General features: G+C 42.8%; 1 pseudogene; it reads right to left on the bottom strand.

Annotated features, from left to right (window-relative positions):
* Positions 1-22,162: 22,162 nt before the first annotated feature.
* Positions 22,163-23,131, bottom strand: part of LOC121101532 — a 4,647-nt pseudogene continuing 3,678 nt past the window's right edge.

The raw sequence follows: 23,131 nt of genomic DNA, 5'->3' as shown, positions 1-23,131 counted from the left end.
AGGTTGCTTGCCAAATAAACACAGGAGTGTACTATGACTGACCCTGCGAGCCTCCGACTCTTTGTACCCCTTTTTCCAAGACTTAGGCATGTTTTGCAAGTCATGGTGGGGTTTTTTGGGGCGAGGGGGCATATGTTCCCCCTCTGGTTTGATTTTGTAGACCTTTCTTTTCTCTAGTTGTTTGGAAAATCATATACTGAATGTGGATTTCATGTAATACTAATACCTCTTCTCCCTTAGTGATATGGCCATGTTTTCCTAACCCTCCCAGTGGAGATTCTTGGCTTGAGGATGACCCTTCCCTTTTTATTAAGTCATTTGGGTAAATAGTAGACCATACATTGTGCTTCCAGATTTTGATTTGTTGAGATGTGAAAGTTATTTGTGGCTTTCCAAATCTTGAAACCTTCAGGATTTGATTGCTTTTCTTACTAGATGCTCTTACGGCGTGAATCTGCACACATGGTTTCAACTGTTCCCCTTTATGGTTTTCAGCATATTTGGTCTAGCCCTCTTTACTGAGCTCCCAACTTGCTTTTTCACAACTGGCCACCCCACTGGGAAGTTTCTGATTCCTCCCAAACCTGCTCTTCCTGTATGTTTATCTTGATGAATAGGTATTGTCTACTCAAGTTGGAAACTTATGTGATCTTATCTCCTCCCACCTGTTTACTGGACATTTCCATTTATCGTTGATATGATTTCATTTATACTCTATGGCTTTATTCTGTCTCTTTTTTGCCACTGGCTTGGTTCAGTCCTGTTCTTTTTATCAGCAGGGTCACTACAGTATCTTAGTCATTTCCAGACTTTGTTGCTTCTGCTGTTCTCATGCTGTGGTATCCCTGCTGGTCCCTGGATCTCCACCCGTTTGACCCTCAGAAAGTGAGATGGGACAAATACGATGTGTTAATCACCTTTCACACTCAGGTCAACTATAGATGGATTAGTTGCAGAACACTTCTCATGAAAATTTTAACCATTTTCTTTGTCAAGGATTTGACTTTTCAATTCCTTTTATTTCAACACTAGGTTCTAACATGATGTTCCTCCCCCTTGCCTCCTACCTTCCCCTATGTACATACAAATTGCCAGCTTATTTAGGCAACCCATTTTATTTTATTTATTAATTTATTTTTTTTTAAATGATTTTTTATTATATTATGTTAGTCACCATACGGTACATCCCCGGTTTCCGATGTAAGGCTCGATGATTCATTAGTTGTGTATAACACCCAGGGCACCATGCAATACGTGCCCTCCTTACTACCCATCACCGGTCTATCCCATTCCCCTACCCCCCTCCCCTCTGAGGCCCTCAGTTTGTTTCTCATTAGGCAACCCATTTTAATCAGATTCTTATGTGAACAAAGACCATGTAGTTTGCATTTGTCATTTTTGAACTGAGTTTTTCTAATTATTTGTACCAGAAATGGGTCAACAAGCTGCTGTTCTTGTGTTTAGCAAGTCAGGTTGTGTGGTAGGTAGTTTCCCAATAGCTAATGAGTCTTCCCGTCCCTGTGCATACACACTGTTCTTCCCATCAAGAGGTGGAGTCTGTTCCCTTTGAATTTCTGCTAGCCTTGTGCCTGGGTTTGCTTACTGAAGTGCAGTGGAAGAGGTTCAGTGCATGTCTAACCCTACGCTTTAAGAAGACTGGCAGCTTCCTTTTTATCCTTGGAGGCCAGCCACCATGCTGCAAAGAAGCTCAGGTTGGATTATTGAAAGATGAGAAGCCAGGTAGAGAGAGGCTCTTGAGGATGAGAGATCACCTTGGATGTTCTAGAGCCAGCTAAGCTCCCAGCTGACTGCAGCTTGCAATGAGGTACCCTCAGCTACAACACACAGAGCTGAGGAACCGCCTCGCTCATCCCACTCAACACACAGACTCATGAAAATAATAAATTGTTTTAAGCCTCTAGGTTTTGGGGTGGTTTGTTATACAGCAATAGTTCATTGAGACAGGTTGCTTGTTCTTTATAGTCCAATGGTGGTTATCTCTGAGTGATGAGCTTATAGCTGATTGTTTTTACTAATAATGCTTATCTGTAGTTTTCATTGTTTGTCCTTTAAAAATGGATTTGAATTATTAGTGTATTAACAATAAAGAGTGAACTTTAAAAAACGCACACTGATTATATCCTTTCTTTGATTAAAATCCTTAATGGCTTCACATTGGTCCTTAGCATGAAGTTCAAACTCCTTACCATGGCGTGTAAGACCCTGCTTGATTTGATCCCTCTTCAGGCCTGTCCCTCATGGCATCCAATACACATTTCCAGCTTAATTGCATTTCAGCTCATCCCATTCACTGTGCTTTTGCTCACCTCGGTAACTTCGTGAACACTCTTTCATCCACCTGGAACACCTTTCCTGGCATCCTCATCTGGCAAACTTCTACTTTCCACCGTAGGAGTCGTTTCATTTATCCCCCGGGTATTTGAGTGCCTCTTATGTGCCAGGCACTAGAACAGGAATTTGATACATAAAGCCAAACACAACACACAATGTCCCTGCCCTCACGCAACTTACATTATTATGGTGGTGAAACCAAACAATTCACAGCAAAGAATATGATTTTTAAAGGTTATGATGATTTTCTTCCAAGAAATCTTTCTGGAACTCCTTTGCTTTCCTCTCTTTCTCAGTGCTACATGTTGCCATAAAACTGTATTTTTCTCATCCTAGTAGTTAATGCCTTGCTTGTCTGTCTCCCTTATGTGCTTACCTTACCTGTCCGATCAGAGAAGGAGGGGGCTGTTTGTCTTTCTTATTCATTGCTGAATCCCCACTGCCTCGCATAGTAGCTGGCCCAGACTCTTTCTCCTTCAGCTGTTACTCATAACAAGAAACTTACCTAACCACTTAATATGTTTTAGGCACCTTGCAAGAATTATTTAATTTTTACCACAATCTATTAGACAAGTACTGCTATTGGTTCCCTTTTACAAGGAAAGAAACTAAGGAGTAGAGAAGAACTTGGACATAGATCTAATAAGGAGCAGGGCTGAAATTCAAACCAAGTCTGTCTGCCAAACCCTATTCTCTTTGTTAAGCCACAATGCCAAAGTACTACCCAAATGTTGATGGTACTCATTAAACAGTTACTGAATGAATGAAATAAAAGTTCTTACAAAGAAAACCCTACTCATTATACCAGTAACATAAACCACAGTATTCTTCTCTTCAATTTTTAAGTGCTTTTGCCCATATAAAGAAAAAGTGGCTAAGAGTTAGAATTAAAATATCTTGTGGCAATGTAAAAATTCAAGACAGTATAGTGGTAGAGCAGATGAGGTCTCATCAAAAGCTGGGGATTCTGAAAACTTCTTTGTGCTCAGGCGTGTGAGCCCTTCCCAATCCCTAGTTCCTTTTTATGCTTAGGTTATAGTTTATACTTTATCATTACCTTGGGTTCCAAGGCCCACAGTCATTCAATGTTAAAGGGGGTGGAACCTTGTATTAATTAAGGACTGTTTTGTTAAAGGCTTGCTTGCCCTTTGCCTGCCTTAACTATTCTCCAACATAACCATCATTTCCCACTTACTCACTTATGTTCTGGGATTTTTCCAGTAATTATTTCATGTGTCTGTGGTTTATCCCTTTGTCTAAACTCTAAGCTTCTCCTGAGAAGAGACCATGTGTTATGCTTCCTTTTATCATTCATGGTGCCAAGTATAATGTTGGGTAAAACATGTGTCAACATTTTTCTACGTGTATCTCACCTGATGGTGTCTGCTATTCCCGACTGCAGTGATCAGAGTTTGTAAAGATGAACTTCCAGGCGTGCAGGGATGGATTCACCCTCTCCAAAGTTAGGATTTCACATCATTACTAAGGCATGCAGGGGGCCATAGCCCATTGCTACAACTGTGCACCTTACTCATGAATAAGATGTCGTGATCAGAAACACAGGCTCTCTAACCAGACTGTCCAGGTTTGATCCCGGTTTGACCACTCAGTATGTGACCTGATTGGCTATTATCCAAAGTGTTTGTGCCTCAGTCTCTCTATCTGTATAAAGGGTCATTGACATTATTTACTTGCGTTAGACACAGAAATGTGCTGCCTAGATGCCCCAGCTATTGGGAGGCTTTTGGCACAAAACCTTCAGCTAACAGCCACTTTGGGGCAACACACCCAGACAGCAGCCCCACCCAAGGTCATGCCTTACCCAGGAGGGCTCACATCTATGACAGGTTAAGGTGAAAGGAGGTGTAAAGGCTTGGTCACTTTGGTCCAACACAGGTCAACCTGGATGGATCATTTTGGTCTCAGAGCTCTCCATGGGATTGGCTGAGGCTGCCATTGGGCCCGCGTTGTGCCTCACTTCCCTGCACCCGAACTTGCTTCCTTTCCCTCTCTGCCATGGACGTGGATCCCAAGGGTGCTTCCTAATGAACATCCCGTGCCCTAAACTTTGTCTCAGAGTCTGCTTCGTGGACATCACCACCAGCCAACACTGCTTTGTGGGGTTACTGTGTGTATTGAATGACATGATGATACGTGATGAAGAATCTGAAACAGTGCCTGATACACACCAAGTAACTATTGGCTATAATAATTATTACCCCACTTTTGCCCTACCTTCTTACTTCCCTAAAATAAGACTCAATAATTTATTCAACTATTATTGAGTTACTATAATATACTGACTTTTGTTCAAGAACTGAGGATGCAAAAAGGAATCAAAAAGTTAAAAATAGAGCCACCCTATGACCCAGCAATTGCACTATACTAGGTATTTACCTAAAGGATGCAAACGTAGTGATCCAAAGGGGCACCTGCTCCCCAATGTTTATAGCAGCAATGTCCACAATAGCCAAACTATGGAAAGAGCCCAGATCTCCATTGACAGATGAATGGATAAAGAAGATGTATACATATATACAATGGAATATTACTCAGCCATCAAAAAGAATGAAATCTTGCCATTTGCAATGATGTGGATGGAACTAGTGGGTATTATGCTAAGTGAAATAAGTCAGAGAAAGACAATTATAGGATCTCACTCATACGTGGAATTTAAGAAACAAAACAGAGGATCATAGGGGAAAAAACAAAATAAGATGAAATCAGAGGAGACAAACCCTAAGAGACTCTTAGCTATAAGAAAAAAACTGAGGGCTGCTGGAGGGGACATGGGTGGGGGGATGGGGTAACAGGGTGATGGGTATTAAGGAGGGCACGTGATGTGATGAACACTGGGTGTTATATGCAACTGAGGAATCACTAAACTCTACTTTGAAACTAAAACAAAACAAAACTCAGGTCTTACCATTGAGAAGCTCATACTCTGAAGGGAGAGGCAGATATACCAATTACTATGCAATATAAGAAGCACAATAATAGAAATATGTTCAAGGCTCAGTGTAGCAACCTAGCCTTGACTCTGAACGGGTTCTCTAATCTTCTGGATGGAACAAAAGGCCATTTGGTGGGATTTCAGTCATTCCAGGGAGGCTGTGATGGTGTAGCCTCTTTCCTGTGCCCCTCACATCCTGTTTCCCTCCAGTGCATTCTGTCATTCCCACTTTTAGAAAATCTTTCCTTTAACTAAGGATTTTGCACCTGGTTAAATGCAAATATCTCTAACAGGGTTTACACCATGCTGGTTTGAGTACCTGTTCCCTCTGAGTCTAGTTTTGGACAAGAGCATGTATTCGTTTGGGTACCTGAGGAAGCAGATGTTGAGATGAAGCCAGAAGTGCAGTGGGTTTGTTTGTGGGTGGTGCCTGTGAACGGGAGTGTGGGAGGAGGGCGGGCTGGCAGGGAGAGCCCCGGGCTGTGATGCAGACTTGACAAAGACTCACCCAACCTGGGACTTCGGAGCGCAAGTTGCCCATTAGAACAGCGCCATTTTGGATGGAAATGGCCAGGGTCAGCACTCCCTGTGCTCAGTCACTGACCGCAGTCTATTCCCAAAGAGCATGGCTTCAGCTTGAATGCTCAGGTGGCTCTTGAAGGGGCTGCAGCTGGAGGCTGTCAACAGCTGGCCCTGGAGTGGGGCATCTCCAAGGCGCAACAGCACATACCTTCTCTGAACACGTTTTTTACTCTGAAAAAGGAAGATACTGAGAACCGCAAGAATTCTTGACAAGACCACTCCATTCAAACCCCTGCACTAAGAGACTTGAGCGAATTTTAACAGGCTTGTCCCTGGGACAACCCAGGCCCCACAGGTGACAGGAGAATTTACGGTCTGTTCTAGCCAGCACCTGACCTCCCTTTCCTACAGCACTTACTAAAAAGGGCTGACAATTGTGAATCCTTTTTCTATCCTTTTGATATGTGCAGTATCCCTATAACTTGGGAGTGTTTTTCTCAACTATCTGAAAGCCATTCCTCTGTGATGTAATCATTAGGTAGGGTAGGGCCTCTATCTCCCAGCCTCTGTGGGAGGATAGCATCCTAGCTTCCATAACTGCTGGATAGTGGACAGAGCTGGCCTAACCACGTTTACACTCACCCACTCTGTGATTTTTCACTGAGCTTCTGCTCAGCTCTTTCTCCTCCTAGTGTCTCTTTTCACCACTTGAATGAATGCCTAGTTTTGCTTTTTTTTAAAAAATTAACTTATTTGATTTACATTCAGTTAGTTAACATATAGTATATCATTAGTTTCAGAGGTAGAGTTCAGTGATTCCTCAGTTGCATATAACACCCCGTGCTCATCACATCACGTGCCCTCCTTAATGCCCATCCCCCATCCCCACCCCTCCAGCAACCCTCAGTTTGTTTCCTATTAGTTTTACTTATCTTTGGCAATACTAAGATCTGCCTTTCCTACCTCACAGTGCTGTGAGGACTGAACAAGTAAATGGGAAATAAAACTATTTTGTGAACTGTGAAGCTCTTTACAAATACAAGTCGTCAATGTGAAGGCATTGCATGTATTTTCCTGAGAGACAGTTTTTAAAAAATACATCAAAATATTTTTTTTCTGTAATATATCTCCTTTCTAAAAACATAAAGAATATGGAGTGATAATACCTGCAATGCCACCCCTCACAGATACGTCAACAAAATGATATTTGTCATTTCATTCTTTTTATGCAAGTATAGACATATAAACTTTTAAAAAATATGTAAGTGGGATTCTACTCTGTATACTCTCTCTGTATACTCTTCTGTAACCCACGTTTCTCATTTAGCAATGAGTTAGGGCGTATGTCAGTGTTAACCGATATGGGTCTCCTTCCTTATTTTTAATGGCTGTGGCGTGTTTCATTGTATGCTCATGTGACAATTTATTTAAGATCCTCTTCTAATGGATACTTATTTTGTTTCCAATTGTTCAGTATTTTTAATAAAACAGCAATAAACATTCTCATCCATACATTTCTGCTTACCCATATAATAATTTCTTTAGGATACATTAAAACATTTTTTTAAAGTTTATTTATTTTTTTAGTAATCTCCATACCCAATGTAGGGCTCAAACTCACAACCCCATGGTCAAGAGTTGTGTACTCTTCCGACTGAGCCAGGAGCCCCTCTTTAGAATACATTTCTAGAAGTGAAATCCCTGTGTGTATTCCAAGGGAGTATACATTTAAACTTTATATATTGTTGTTTTCCTGAAAGGGTATATGGATTTACTCTCCCATCCATGTGCGTGTCAATGAGTTTCCTTATTTCTGCACCAGGAGATTTTGGTGGGGATGGGGGAGGGGGAGGTCAGAAAGAATAAAAGCGATGATTGGATTCCTAAAGGGCTCAGAGGGAGGGGTCACTGTAGAAGGAACCGGGAGGGGAGGAAGCACTGATTCCAAAAGCTGGGCTTAGAAAATACCCTGCTGCCTGCTTTCCACTTGGTTCCAGGTCCCAGCTTGCCTGCCATTGGGCAGCACACATGCCAAGCCATCGGAAGGTCAGGACGCCTTTCCCTCAGGATGTGGCAGGCAAACGACTGCAAGGGCTCTCCTTGGGCCCAGGCAGGCAAAGTCATTCTGCTCAGCGTTGAAGAAAGCCCTGCCTGCAGCTATACCTGCGTGGCTCAAACTCTTGTCCCATCTTGTACATTAAAGGGGAGCGAGGTTGACGTGTCCCACAAAGGAAAGTTGATCAAAGGCTAGACAGGGTGCCAACTCTCAGAAGTGGTGCTGTGCCTGAACTTGGGGCCTGCCCCCAGGAGCAGACATTTATCTTGGTTGCTCCAGGGAAGCCTTTCATGCTATTTTTGGGCGGGGTGCCTGCGCAGAAGAAGGAGGGGAAGATGACAGGGAGGCACATTTTACCTGCTTCCATGCTTCTGGTGCACCAGCTGCCAGGGTTCTTCCCTTCCCCCTCTTTTTTTTTCCTTATTAATTTTTCTTAAGTTGAAAAGATGTGAGTGCATAACTTTTATGGAAAAAAAACTTAAAATACAAATCTAAAGGTCATCCGTTATGTATCTGTTCTAATGCCGTGAATGTCTTCGTGATATATATTACCTGCCAGCTGCTGTCTCAGGGGTTAGTATTTTTCACGTAGGTTCAGAGTCCCTTTTTCTCTTGTATCTTACACTGAGCAGCTTTAGGACGCAATGGCACAGCTGCTTAACAGCTGTTGCCTAGACTTAGGGCAGGAATCCTGTTTGAGGTTCAGTGACATAGCTTCTGTATGCAGTTTCCAGGGCTCTGAGATTTCGGGAACAGCCAGGGCTGCTCAAGCAAGAGGTGAAATGGTCCTACAAGAGGTGCTTCTCCTTTGTCTGGGGAGCAGAGAGAACTCTGCTTACCCGTGGCCAGTCCCAGCATGTCTCAGGAATGCTTTCCCTTCCTTTTTCGATGCTACTAGAAGAATGTGAAAAAAGATGGCACAGAGGGATGCAGACCTAATGATCCATTTCCTCAAATCTTTAGTACCCACTCCTCCTGGTTTGTTTAAATCAATGAGGTTGTGCACTCTTGAAGGGCAAATAACTTACCATAACCAAAGCCATGCAATCATACTCAATAGATATTTGTTAACTTATCAAGTTGCAGAAGCTAGAAAGGGCCCCAAACATGCTGAAGAAGGAAGCTGGCTGGACATTAGGGCCATGCTTATGGTGACAATACTTTTATGGTGTCACCGTGATGTGGGAAACAAAGGCAGAAGAAAAATTATTAAATTTCCTTACTACCTACAGCCCATTGACAAGTCCTTGAAACAAGCAGAGTGACATTCCTCTAGGGACTCAGCTGCCTCCATGTTGACACTTTGCTAAGGGCAAAAGGCAATCCTAGCCAGACACCCCCCACCCCCAGGCCCAGGATCCTGTAAGTCTACTTTAACATATAAAACTTCCTTTATCTCAACCCCCTAAGATATGTGTTGGCAATCATCCCCAAGCATATGACCCACCGATATACATCTGAAGGGTCTCATGACTAAGGTTTTATTAGACAATAATAAACAACCTTTTCCCAACAACAGCTAGCCGCTCGAGGTCCTGGAAACGTTGCTTCCAAAATCCCTTAGAGAATTACACTATCCCCAACCCCCTCCCAACTTGAAAGTATATAATGGGCCACTCCTCATGACCCCAGTGCAGCTCTTTCTGCCCACAGGTCCTGTCCCCGTGCTTTAATGAAACCACCTTTTGGCACCAAAGATGTCTCAAGAATTCTTTCTTGGCCATCGGCTTTGAACCCTAACGTCTTTCTTACATGACCCAGAGGTGAAGGTCAGAATATCAGCTCTGCAGGCCCAGAGCTAGAGTCTAACACATGGAGCGCAACAGCCTTTTAGTGAAAGGAAATGGGAACACCAGCTAATTAATTTATATTAGAAGATTTCCCTTCCTTGGATCTAGACTGTTAATGCCTGCCATCAAAGACATGCCCTCCCTGCTAGCAGAGTCCCCGGGAAACTCAAGTGTGGACTGAGAACAACGGGTTTGGTTCTGTGCATTGTCCCATGCAGACCCGATGAAATCTGGGGCATCAGCTTGTCTCCAGGCAGCTTTCTGCAGTTAATGTGATGGGACTTAGTTGTTTTTGTTGTGTGTAAAACTCTCCTCAGTCATTCGTTTCCATTGCTACACGGAAAGTTGATATCATCCACTACATTTTGATCTGATTATATTACAGAAGACTGTAAGTCCCTGTCAGGAACTTTGTATCTTTTCTCGAAATCCCGAGGGCCCCATGCGATCATTTTAAAACCCACTCTGCTATCCCAGACGTGCTTTAGTATTAAGCCCTGGGAATTCAGTAGCATTATTTCTCCAGTAGACTTCCTAGTATATTTGTAGAATTGTGATTTTAAAGATAGTATGGAATTTCCATAGACATCAAGCTTTTCTTTAAGTACTAAATATAGAGGATACAAAGATAGACACACGTCTTGGTTTTCTTCCTCTACTGATCACAAAGACAGGAAAAGCAAACGGTTCAGGAATAGCAAACACACAGGACGGAGAGGAATGCAAAAAATCCTGTGGAGAGGGAAGCAAGAGAGAAGGAGAGAAACCTGCAGATGACAAAAGAAAGGGGGGGTGCAGGGGGGATGAAAATATGGAATTATGCAGCCAGTGCAGCCAGGCCAAGTCAGTGTGGACAGCTGTTGGAAAGAGGCTGACTGGGAGTGAGGAATCTGGGGTGTTCGTCCCGGATCTGTCAAGCTGTCTGACCTAAGCAAGTTACTCTACTGATCTGGAGCTGATGTTCCTCTTTATAAAGTAAGGAGACTGGTGAGGTGACTTTCTGAGGTCCACTGTAGCTTTGTCATTCTCATTCCAAAGCTTAAGAAGGAAAGGCTAAAGCAACTCAAGACTCTTGCCTTCTGGGAGCGCGTTTCTCAAAGCCTAGACCAGAGGACTATCATTATTTCTAGTCGTAATCTTTTTAAAGATTATATCCGGTCTTTGATCCAGTCAAGTCTGTCTTGAGTTTTGTTAATTTTTACTTAGAAGGACGGAACTGATAAATGATTATATAAATAATTATGGTGGGAAAATGGGACGATAAACATTAACAAATGGAAATGAGCACATGTAGGACAAATACAATCTGAAACCGAGACACGGGTAAGTGCCTGAACACAGACAGACTTGGGAATGCGCTGCCGATGTGCCCGGTGCAGAAATAGTTGCCGTTTGGGCAGCTCCATCATTTTTCAAGCCCTGGTGAGAGAGAAGCCATCTCAGGCAGGCAGCTCTCAGCAGAGGCCATCTAAGGGTGGCCCCAGACGGTGACGAGCAGCCTAGATTGGCGGAAAATAAGTTGTGTCTCATAGAGGATGGAAAACTTAAAATATTCAGGTGGCAGAAAAGCTCTGATGAGCGATTCACTCTCCTTTTGGCTTACATCTCATCTCTTCTGACTTTTTTTCTAGTTTTGTTTAACTTAAAAACAGCTTCTGTGAGCTTCTTGGGAGAATGCCTGTGTCTTCCTCTTTGTTGGATGCCCAGCACCTGCCAGAGGGTCTAGCACATTGTAGCTGCTTCATGAGTGAAGGTTGAATGAACAAATAAACAAGTGAACCCGAGGGTTCCTCAGAGGACATTATGCTCTAGAACTGAAGCTATTTTATAGGCCTGCAGCAGAACTGCGTACGAAGTAAAAGGGAGTGGCAGAACCCAGAGAATTGAAATTGTAAAGTCAGCACACCATGGAAGAGAGCAGATTTTTGGAGAATTATCCTTAAAGCAATAACAAAACAAGAAAACAAATGAACAAAAGAGAAAATAAAATGTCTTCCAGGTCCCAAGGTGGGGAAAACAGGGCTTGGCTACAGCATTCCATGTTGGAATCAACATTGCTAAGAAAGCAAAAGGCAACAGGACAGGAATGATCTGAATAGAAACAGAAAGACAAGAGTTAGAGAATCAGAGATCAACTTTTTTCACCAGGGTAGGCTGGGAGCCTGGATGTCCTTTCTGAAACACAAGAGAGGTGTGCCTGCATTAGGAATATCTTCACAGTGAAAATGGATTAGTCAGAGGAGGCTAGTTTGTTCTGGTCCTATATTCTCTTAGCACAAATATTTGATTTCCATGGAGATTTCCTTACAGGGAACAATTCTGCTGGTGTATCTCTTTGCTCTCAGTTCAGCTCCTGTAGGAAACGGATGCTGAGAGAGAGTTAGGAGTACAGAGATGTATTTGGGGGATAATGACCATGAATGATAAAGGGAGAGGGAACAGGATTGGGCAGGGAAAGTCTTCAGGCCACAATGCCAACCTGACACCTGTGAAAAGAAATGGGAAGGAAGCAGAATCGTGCAGAGAGAGCCTCAGACCGTGATGTGGATCTGAACAAGCCTCGACCAGCTCAATAGTGTGCTCTAGAACAAAGCTGAGAGGAGTCTTACATAGGGTGAACACGTCCAGACCCTAGTACTCCCAGTTTGTACAGTACTGGCTGGGGCCACCCAGGAACAGCGTGGCCTTGGCTTGAACGTGAGGCATATCCTTAAGGTACTGCAGTTAGGAGCTGTCAGCCAACTGCCCTGTGCAGCACACCTCCCCAGCTGCTACACTATCCAAGGTCATTTCCAAATCTTGTATTCAGTGCTGAGTCTCACCACTGAATAGGGGCTGGAGAGTTAGATGCTTGCCTTCTCAGCCTCCCCGACAATTGGAATGACCATAAGACGCAGTTCTTGTCCATGGGGCTGCTGGGAAGCTAACTGGGTTAAAAGACAAATGAAGCCTTATGGAAAGAAAGCATTTTTCCCTCTCTTCCAACCAGCTATTTGTTTTCTGATTTTGAATGCAGTATTGATGTCTGGGGTGGTAGCCATCTTGTAACCACGAAGCCATAAGCAAACATGCTGAATGGTATCATTCTTTGGTGACATTGATGAGACTGATTGGCCTTCTTGTTGAATAAACAATAAATAATGTTCTTATGGTTTAATTCATTGTTTTTTGTTTGTTTGTTTTTTTCCTGCTAATTTCAGGTGATATACTCATTGCCTGGTTCTCATAATATAGCATATATGAAGTTCCTGTATCATACATCTTATTTTAAATTGTAAGTTGGCATTCTGTCTTACATATCAATTTCTTATTACTTTGGTTAGAGTGAGTCAGTCTTTGTGAAATCAATATTCACTGAGTAAGCTGAGAAAATTAGGTTGGAGACCTGAAAAGCTAAAGACTAACCCCCAAAAAGAGTGACAATGCATTTTCACTAAGAGTCTTCCCTTGGTTTGAGCTTCCCAATCTTAGCAAAGGGAAATGCCTTTATTAAAACCTTAGGGTAAAGTACGGTTATATGTCCTAGTCAGCAACAAATTTTAAAGCATTAAGAGCTTGAAATCTGTTACCTATTGGGTTGGTTTTTCTGAAGTAAAGAAATGAAGCAGAAAAGAAGACTTGTGAGAAGATCTGTGACCTCGGTTGAGGGGACACAGCTCACTTAAAAGAGGGAGCCAGGACCTCATACTCACCCCTTCCTCCCTTTGATCTCTGCAAGGGATCCCTGTTGGCCACACCAGGAGCCAGAGAGCAGGAGAGCCCTGTCATACGGCCCATAGCTCCATTTCCTGGGTAGAAAGCACAATTGAGAAGAGCTGTGAATGGATCTGAAAGACAAAGGGAAGATATCCAGTCCTTTTCTTTGTCCCCTGGCAGAAAAAGTACTCAACATCTTTAGGACTAAAGCAAGGAAGAGAGAGGAAGGAAACCAAGGCAGGATCATCTGCAGACGGGTATGAGTTCTTCAAAAACAGAGTTTCTGAAAACACAAATAGATAAAAACTTCAGGCTTTCAGGTAAGACCCAGATTCAGCAGGCTCTCCAGGGAGGTGCCGAGGAGCTTGTTTGCAAATGTACCTTTGGCTTGTATCAAAGGAAAAAGAGTTCTCATGTCAAATAGTTAACTAGTTATTTCATCCATGAAATAAGGTAATGAAAATATATATGGAAATGAATATTCAACTGTTGAAAAAAAAGGGAAAGTGGAACCAAGTAGGAAGGAGAAGTCAGGGGTTGGGGGGGTGCAGGTGGTCACTTACTGAGGGAAGCAAAATTTTCCAGAAACTCTCAGCTTATGACTCATTGCCCAGAACTTTGTCACACAGACAGCGGGCACCCCTAGCTGTGAGGGAGTCTGGAGAAGTCAGTGTTTCTACCTGCCACACTGATGCTCTGAACTAAGTCAGGTTTCTGGTAGAAGACAGAAAGGGCAGTAAATATTAAGCAGGTAACTAGCAGTGTCTACCATCTTATAGAAAACGAAGACTCACAGATATGAAGGGATATATCCCCAGATTCAAAGATGGAGCTGGGATTCAAATTCTGCTTTTTTACTCCAAAACAAATGCTTTTGTCCACTGGGCTATGGAGTTGTATTGGAAGGTTGGTGCTGGCTTCTTACCTTAACATGTAGCATAAAAAGCCTGCTACTTATTAGATACCAGAATCTAACGAGCACGTCTTAAGTATCTATGTAAGGGCTGGTATGTATTTTGTAGGTAATAGAGGCTTTGGACATTTTAAAGAGATGAATTAATCTCATCTGGAGTCAGGAACACTGGATACTGGTCCCAGGTTTACCACTGACTTATGTAGACAAGTCACTTACTTTTCTATGTGATACTTTCTTACTGCCTATGGAATGAAAGTAACAATACCACCTCAAAACTCAGATGATATGAAATGCAATGATGATGTTAAATGTTTAATATCCACCGATAGAGTGTCTTAAAGATTTATTTATTTTAGAGAGGGAGAGAGAGAGCGTGCAAGTGAGCCTGGGGGGAGGGGCAGAGGGAGAAGGAGAGAGAAACTCAAGCAGACTCCGTGCGGAGCTCAGAGCTGACACGGGGCTCGATCTCACAACCCCGAGATTGTGACCTGAGCTGAAACCAAGAGTTGGATGCTTAATCAATTGCACCATCCAGGCGCCCCCACGGATAAAGTGTTTTAAGAAAAAGTCTAAGACATGTCAAACCAGCATTTTTGACCATAGTACTCATCAAGAACATTCCAGATAAAGACAGGATACTATCCCTATTGGAGGAAATAACAGTGGGATGCAGTATGACAAAATCTAAGCGCTTGGAGAACTACTGTTAGGAATGTGAACCACAGACAATAACAGTGCTTCCTTTCAGTTTCTTTTTTTTGAAAGAAACTTTCTGCCTTTTTTGAGCTCCTGGATCTGAAGCAGGCCTGTGGGGAGGAGATGAGCGGCTGCAGAAGTCACTGTAGGGAACCTCTCCTAACGTATGGGGTCCTGAGGAAGCTCTGTGGGATTCCAAAGCTGCCACACGTCGCCTCATTTCAAAGAGAACATGTGAACAAAAACCACCTCAGCAGCTACTGTGATATGCAAGACAGTGGGCATTGGGGCTCAAATTCAAGGGAGACTCTTGATAGCAGATCCATAGTATTTTAGAGCTGGTGGCAATCCAGCTTCAAAAAACACCTTGATTTGTAGGGTTTCATTTGAAAGGGTATCAATGCTCCCTGTGACAGTGCTGAAAATGAGTAAATGTCCTCCCAGCTGTTGAGATGATCTGCAAATGCAGACAGACAGGGTTGGAGTGCTGAATTCTAAGTCCGCACTTTGGGAAAGTGCCTTCATCTTTCCAATGTATTTCCATGTTAGTAAAATGGGATAGTAATAGAAGCTCTCCTGGGTTACTTTGATTAGATAAGATAGCCCACCTAAAGCTCTTGGCACACGGTACGTCCTCCGTAAATTCTAGCCCTTAATCAATATGTATCTGTAAGTGATAGGAAGTCCATAGCCAGGGTTCCTATGTCTTCTCATTTGCCCTTAGAGACAAAATGGAAGGAGGCAGATCGACAGAGGAAATGCCCAAAAGTTGGAGCTAGACAGCCCACGTTTTGAGTCCTGCTCTGTCTCCTCCTCTAATGCTGTGCTCTTCACTCAGTCTCTTTATTTCTGGGGACTCCAGTCCCTTCTCTATTTGACTAAGAAATGTGTCCTTCCTCTTGGACCCTTGCTTTGGCAGTCCGGTACCAATATTGATGTAAATAAACTCAACCCTTCCTTAACTTCCACAAACAATCCATTCACGGTGAGCATATAATGATCTTTAAAACGTTCTTACTGTGGGTTCATAATGACCACAGAATGATACCTTGCTGCACAGAGTGCCCACATCGTGCTTGGAAAACCTCCATTAGATTGATCTCCTCTCCTAAGTCTTTCCTCCCAGTCCTCAGTCATTTTCTCCCTCTTCAACTTGCCCCAAGAATGCATTCAACCTCATTCTCCTTCCCTTTTTCTCCTTTATTATCCAGGAAAAGGTGTTTCTTCTGCAAGAACGTTTCTTCTGCAATAGGTGCCAGACTATTGCTCTCTTCTTTATAACTGGCTTATCAAAGTATTTATCTCTCCTTAGAAGCAATTCTCTTACCAGCTACGAAGAAGATAAATTTTTCTCTGATTATTATTCTTGAACTTCTTAACCTTTACAATGCCATCGATGATTCTGTTCTTGGAAAGAAACTGTATTGGATATTTTCCATTTGCTCTTCCAGATCTCTCCCCACCCTGCTCTGTGCCTTGGGAAATTGATCCATGTTGATGGCATCATGGGCTTCCTTGCCCTCTGGCTTCTGGTGGGTTTGGCTGGTGAGAGGCAGTAGCAGGAGATTGGAGGATGGGAAGAGGGCATTTACCCTCTCAGCTGCCATCATGCCAGGTCACTGCATGTTGGATGCATCCTCTACTGAAGACTACTACCGAACTTACCCCCTGTCCATTGATCCTCCCCTGCAGTGACTCTTTTGGATTCTGGGAGGTACTCTCTCTCCTTCTAACTTCAGGCCTAGAGATGGTCCCAGCTCCTGCTGTAGCTGGCCCCAGCGATGCTTCATTTTTTCTTATGGGTTTCCTTTACCTTGTCTACACCTTTATTAATGGTGCTTTTATTAGACTCTTCTCAATTATACCATTTGAGTATGTCATTTATTTCTAGATACAGCAACCTGGCCATTTATTCACCCTTTCATTCCTTCATTCCCTCAAAAATCATGGTCAGGAACTATTTCAGGGACTGGGTCATAAAGGTGAATAAGAAGACGTGTTTTCCGTGAGTTTTGGTGAAGGAAACAGACAAGTGAACAGATGGTAACAATGAAGTTGTAACAAGAGGTGTGTTAGCTTTTTTTTGCTTTGAGAGAATATGGGGGAGGTTCTTAACTTACTTTGGGGAGTGTAATAGAGAACGCTTTCTGAAAAAGACAAAACTTGTATCGATCCTTGAAGGATGAGTGGGAATTGGCCAGGTGGATGGGGAGGATGAAAAAGAGAGGATGTACTAGAGGATGGAACAGTATGAGAAAAATGCTAGAAAGAGGACCAATCAAAGGGGGCCAGAGTAGCGGTAGCACTTGAGTGATGGAAGCCTGGATCAGTCAATAAATGACCTCTCTTTACTCTTAACAATGGAAAACAAACTGAGGGTTGATGGAGGGAGGGGGATGGGGGTGATGGGATGGGTAGGTAAAGGGTATTAAGGAGGGCACTTTTTGTGGTGGGCACTAGGTATTGTATGGAAGTGATAAATCACTGAATTCTACTCCAGAAACCAATACTGCACTGTATGTTAACTCAGTAAAATTTTTTAAAAAATGACCTCTCTCTCACCCTCCTCTCTCCCTTCTATTTTTGTTTTGTTTTTTACTATGGCAAGAATTTTGTCTTTATCCTGAACATGATAAGGAGCCAGAGAAGGGTTTTGTTCTAGAAAGATCTCTCTGAATGTAGTGTGGAAAATGGTCTAGAGGGTCATACCTTGAATGTAGTGAAGACAGCAGGAAGAGTAGAGAAGAGGAACAGGTGGGAAATAAGGGTTTCGGCCATGGTCCTCACAGAATTGGTGCTCAGGTAGGAGGACTCGAGGGAAAGTCTATGTGGGTAGGCTACACTGGCAGTTGTTTTCTCATTTCAAACAAGGGACATAAAAATATAGGCATGACTAGGAATTGGAAAGTCCTAAGTCTGTTTATAGTCTAAATTAGGCTTGCACATTCTGAAGTTCAATATCATGAACGCTGTAAAAGATCAAATAATACTATGATGTATCTGTATCTGTAACACCATCAGCCCCAACCAAATAATGAGTTACAGAGCGACAAATCCAAGCTTCCAAAGGGCAGACCACCAACACAGAGCGTTCTTTCTTCTGTGCTGGTAGGGATGGTGGCCACCTTCCATTACCTGTTCCCTGGCTGCCTTTGTTCTTCAAAGAACAGGCACAGGACCCAAGCAGGCATCAGAAGGCAGCGAGAGCAGCAATTAGTTCTGGCGAACAACCTATTGGAATTAGTCCAGTTGAGAATGAGTTAGGAAAACTGAAACTGGAATTGTTCTTTGCACTAAACCCTATTTGTCTTCCCTGTTTCCGCCCTCACCAATTCAGGCTTCGGTGGAGGGTAAGAAGACAGAAAAGAAAGAGGTTGAGTAGGCTCTGGGTTCTGTAGCAGCTTGCCTTGGTTCAAAAGTAACAGAACCAAAATGAAGCTGTCAAAATAAAAATTGGAGTGCTTTCCCCGCACCTATTCTCTCTGTGCCTGTCCTTAAGGAAGGCTCCTGTGGCAGCAAGAACACTTTTGTCTTTATTCTCTTGTGGGCTCTAGGGATCTCTCATTGGAAAAAGGGATGATAGGGCCATGACATGTTGTTACAGGCTCTGCCCTTCAAATACACTTTCTTGACAACTTCAACTGTATATCTTAGTGCTGAAGAGCAGGGCCTTGGAATTTGAACAACTGGGGTTTAAATCCTGGCTCTGACTCTTGCTGGCTGTGTAACTTGGGGGAAAGTTGCTTAATCCCTCTGAACCTGAATTTTCTCATTCATAAATGGGAATGTCAATATTTAGCTCAAGGGGGTCAAAGGTGAATTAAATGAGTCAAAGTATAGATTACCTGGCTCTGAGTAAGGCCTCAAAGAGTGGTAACTTTCAACATTTGAACAGTAAATTGGAGATGAAGTTGCCAGATAAAGAGCTGAAGCCGGGCCTTCACTTTTGTGGTTGCCCTCTACTTGGGCTGGGAAGCAGTGGAAGCCTTCAAGAATGTTGCCTCTGGCTTGGGTTGGCTTTCACCTTGAAGAAGGATGATTCAGAGTGGAATGCTGCCTGGCTCCTCTATGGTGAGGATTCTCATGTGTCTAGTTTTGAACTGGACTATCTGGTATTTGAGTTTTCTGTCCAGGAAATCAACTGAGAAAACACTGGGATAAGCATGTGGGGAGAGCGCTTCTCTAATTTGGTAAACTTTACTTTTACAATGTTATTACATGATTTATAAAGGAATGTTCTCACTGACTTTTGGGCCTGCAGAAGCAAGTGCTACCACTCCAACTGGCTCTTAGCTGTGAATTTGTTATAATTCTCAATTCATACCTGCATTATTTATACCTTTGCAGAGCCACAGTAGAGCTGACCATTTCTCTTTTTTGAAGGTACCTCTTTTTGGACTTCTTAGCATGCCATGTCCCCTTTCTGCTTCCTTCCTTTCTGATAACAGAGAAGCGATGCCGCGTGCTGGGTAAAAGCAAGGATTCTAGAGCCAGACTGCTTGGGTTTCAGCCAAGCTCCATCACTCACAGACTATATTGCCTGGGGTCAATTTATCCTCCTGTGGCTCAGATTCCCCATGTGGAACATAAAGGTGAATAATAGGATTGTTATGAGGATTAAATGAGTCAATATGTATTAGATTTAGAACAGATCTGGGTAATAGTAAGTGCTGTATGTATGCCATGAACTATTCTAGCTGCTTTTCATATATATAATCAACCGTTAGGATAATCTTACGAGTAAGCACAATTTATTCCCATTTCACAGGTGAGGAGCTGAAGCTTACAGAGGTTAACTAGTGTGGGAGCGCATAGCTAGTAAACAGAGAAGTAAATCTAGTAGAGAATTAAACCCAGGTGTGTCTGCCTACTTTCAAAGTCCATGTTCTTAAATACTACTTACCCTGTCTCCCATTGTAGGTGCTGTGCTGTTTTTGGCTTTTAGTGTTGTTTTTCATTTTTTTATAAGATTTTATTTATTTATTAACTATTTATTTATTTAAGAGAGAGTGAGAGAGAGCACAAGCAGGGGGGAGGGGAAAAGGGAGAGGGAGGAAACAGACTCCCCGCTGAGCAGGGAGCCCCAAAGGGGGCTTGATCCCAGGACCCTGGGATTGTGGCCTGAGCCGAAAGCAGACACCGAACCTACGGAGCCACCCAGGTGCTCCTACTGTTGTTGTTGTTTAAATTCAATTAGCCAACATTTAGTACACTATTAGTTTCAGATGTAGTGTGAAGCAACTTATCAGTTGCATATAACACCCAGTGCTCATCACATCACGTGCCCTCCTTAATGCCCATCGCCCAGTTACCCCATCCCCCCACCCACCTCCCCTTTTACAGCCCTTAGTTTGTTTCCCGGAGTCAAAAGTCTGTCATGGTTTGTCTCCCTCTCTGATTTTTTCTCATTTAGTTTTCCCTCCCTTCCCCTACGATCCTCTGCGCTATTTCTTATATGCCACATGTGAGTGAAGCCATATGGTAGTTGTCTTTCTCTGATGTGTTGTTTTTTAAAAACACATTCTTCTCCAGCGTATTTGACAGTCGACGTGAACTGGCTACCTGAGAAGAGAATCTCTCCCCTGACTACAGATCCGTGAACACTCAAAATGAAAATGGATGACTGAAATTAGCAAACTCCCAGAAAGCACTGGTAGCAATCACAGGAATAAATAAGCCAATTTGTTTCTAGTTGTTCACTGACTTACTGCCTTAGACTTGGTTATATCCCAGCTTGATTCCAGCTGGCCTCTTGGTCTCTAGCCTTATCCCATTCTTCAAACAGCTTTGGGATTCATCTCACTTCTCAAACTTTTGCTCTAAATTACCCCTGAACATGGAAAAGTGCTTCTAGCAAGTCTAGGGGAGGCATAGTTTAAAGCAGTCTGCTATACGTAGATTTCTTTGAAGACTTGCATTTTATCTTAAAAATTCATGTGGATTTTGCTTATTTCCTTATTTTGTCTTTCAAATAAATGTTTTATTTATGAATAAATAAAAATAAATTAAAAAAACCCAGAAAAGTTGCAGGGACAGTAAAGAAAGTTCCCAATTCCCTTGCCCAGTTTCCCCTAATGTTAACATCTTATATAGTCATGGTACGTTTGCCAAAACTAAAAGATCAACATTATACATTGTATGCAGTAAACTCTAAATGTTATTTGGATTTCCCCAATTTTTCCACCAATATATTTTTCTGTTCCAGGATCCTACCCAGGGTACCACGTTGTATTTAGTTGTCATATCTCCTTAGTCTCTTCTAGTCTGTGAAGTTTTTCAGTCTTTCTTTATTTTTCATGGACTGGATTAACTGTTTTGAAGGGTTCTAGTCACAATTTTGTGGGGTGTCCCTCAATTTGGTTTTGTCTGATGTTTTTCTAGTGATTATATTGGGGTTATGGGTTTTGAGGAAGAATACCATGGGGATGACATGCTCTTCTCATCACATTTAAGGGTACTTAATAGCACCATGACTTATCACTGATGATGTTAACCTGAATCACTTGGTTAAGGTAGTGTTAAGGTTAAGGCAAACACTACCAGGTTTCTTCACTGTAAAATTAAAAAAAAATTTTTTAAAGACAGTAAACACAGTGTGATATTAGTTTCAGGTGTATGTGAAACGATTATTTTTTCCCTTTCCCTACTCTGTTCTTAGAAACTTGAGTCACTAAGCCCAGCCCACGCTCACAGGAAGGGGAATTAAATTCCACCTCCTGGATTGGGGAATGAGGACATATATTATTTCAAATTATTCTGTAAAGAAGATTTGTCTCTCCTCCTCTATTAATTAAATCATTTATTTATATCGGCTTGGTGTCTAAACATAACACTTTCTACTTCCAAATCTATGAATGGAATTAACTTTTCAGAAACCTGTACCCTGAGGATTCTGAGAAACAGACAAAACCCATGCTCCACTAGGTCTCTTCCTTGCTTCCTCTGAATCATAGGCTTTAATAATAGTTGTGACTGAAAGAATAAGTGAATGACACAGGTGAGCATGATCATTAGTGTTGTCTGAGGGTAAGGATGTTTGACTCTAACACCAGTGTCTGACCAAATAGTGACTCATGTTTCCTTCCTTCTTTCTTTCTTTTCTTCCTTCCTTCCTTCCTTCCTTTCTTCCTTCCTTCCTTCCTTTCTTTTTACAAAGAATAAACTTTATTGGAAATTCAGGGTCAGTTTCTCTATTTGCCCCTCCCTGTGATTTTGGGCCGTGTGAGGAATGGAATTGTTGTCTGGTACAGATTGGAGGAGATCTTGTTGTAGTAGAGGCCCGCCATTGAAAAGGTGAAGCAGGTGGTAATGCAGACTTGGTGTTTGAGGCCAGATGCAAAGAGAGCCAACAGGAGACAGAGAAGAATCTCAGGGAAGATTTTTGTTTGGAATCCTTTGCCAAAGACAGCATTCTCCAGGTTACTGATGGCAGTGAGAGAGAAGACTAAAAGGCTGGAGCCCAGCAGGCCCACCCTTGATGGTGAGCCACTGGGTGCAGACCAGGTGGAGGCTACACATGTGCATCCTGAGAAACAGCAGCAGGGACGGCAGGGAGGAGAGTGCAGCCAGGTGCGGTACCCATGGCCTCCATCATGTCCTCCCGCTGGGCCCTATCGCTGCTTCGGGCTAAGAAAGAGGGGCGCCCAACTGGAGTGGTTTTTGTGCCTATCTGTCATCCCCTCGTATTTTTCCTTTTGATACTCCTTAAGACACACTCAAAATGTTTTATTTTTAAAGATGTACTTATTTTTGAGAGCGAGAGCGTGCGCACACAAGAGGGGGTGGCGGGTATGGGGGAGGGACAGAGGAAGTGAGAAACTCAAACTCCACACTGAGCCTGGATCCCTATGGGAGCTCAATCTCACAACCCCTAGATCATGATCTGAGCTATAAACCAAGAGTGGGCCCCTCACCACTGCGCCACCCAGGCACCCCTAAAATTCTTTTGTATTAAGACTAAGTGCCAGAGGAGTAGCTGATCGAGCCATTTTCCGAAAGTGACTCTAAACTACCCCTTTACAGCTGTCTTCAACAACTCGGTACCCTTTACAACACAATAAAAAAAAAGCTAAGACGAGGTGTAGTGTCTCTTTAAAATAAGAAGCCAAATTAGAAGACTCTCTAGCATCCCGGCACCTGGAGGCCTATCC

The sequence above is a fragment of the Ursus maritimus genome, unplaced genomic scaffold (assembly GCF_017311325.1).
Source record: "Ursus maritimus isolate PB19 unplaced genomic scaffold, ASM1731132v1 scaffold_8, whole genome shotgun sequence".
Lineage (NCBI taxonomy): Eukaryota > Metazoa > Chordata > Mammalia > Carnivora > Ursidae > Ursus > Ursus maritimus.
Note: the sequence above shows the minus strand (reverse complement) of the source record. Positions and strands in the feature narration are given on the sequence as shown.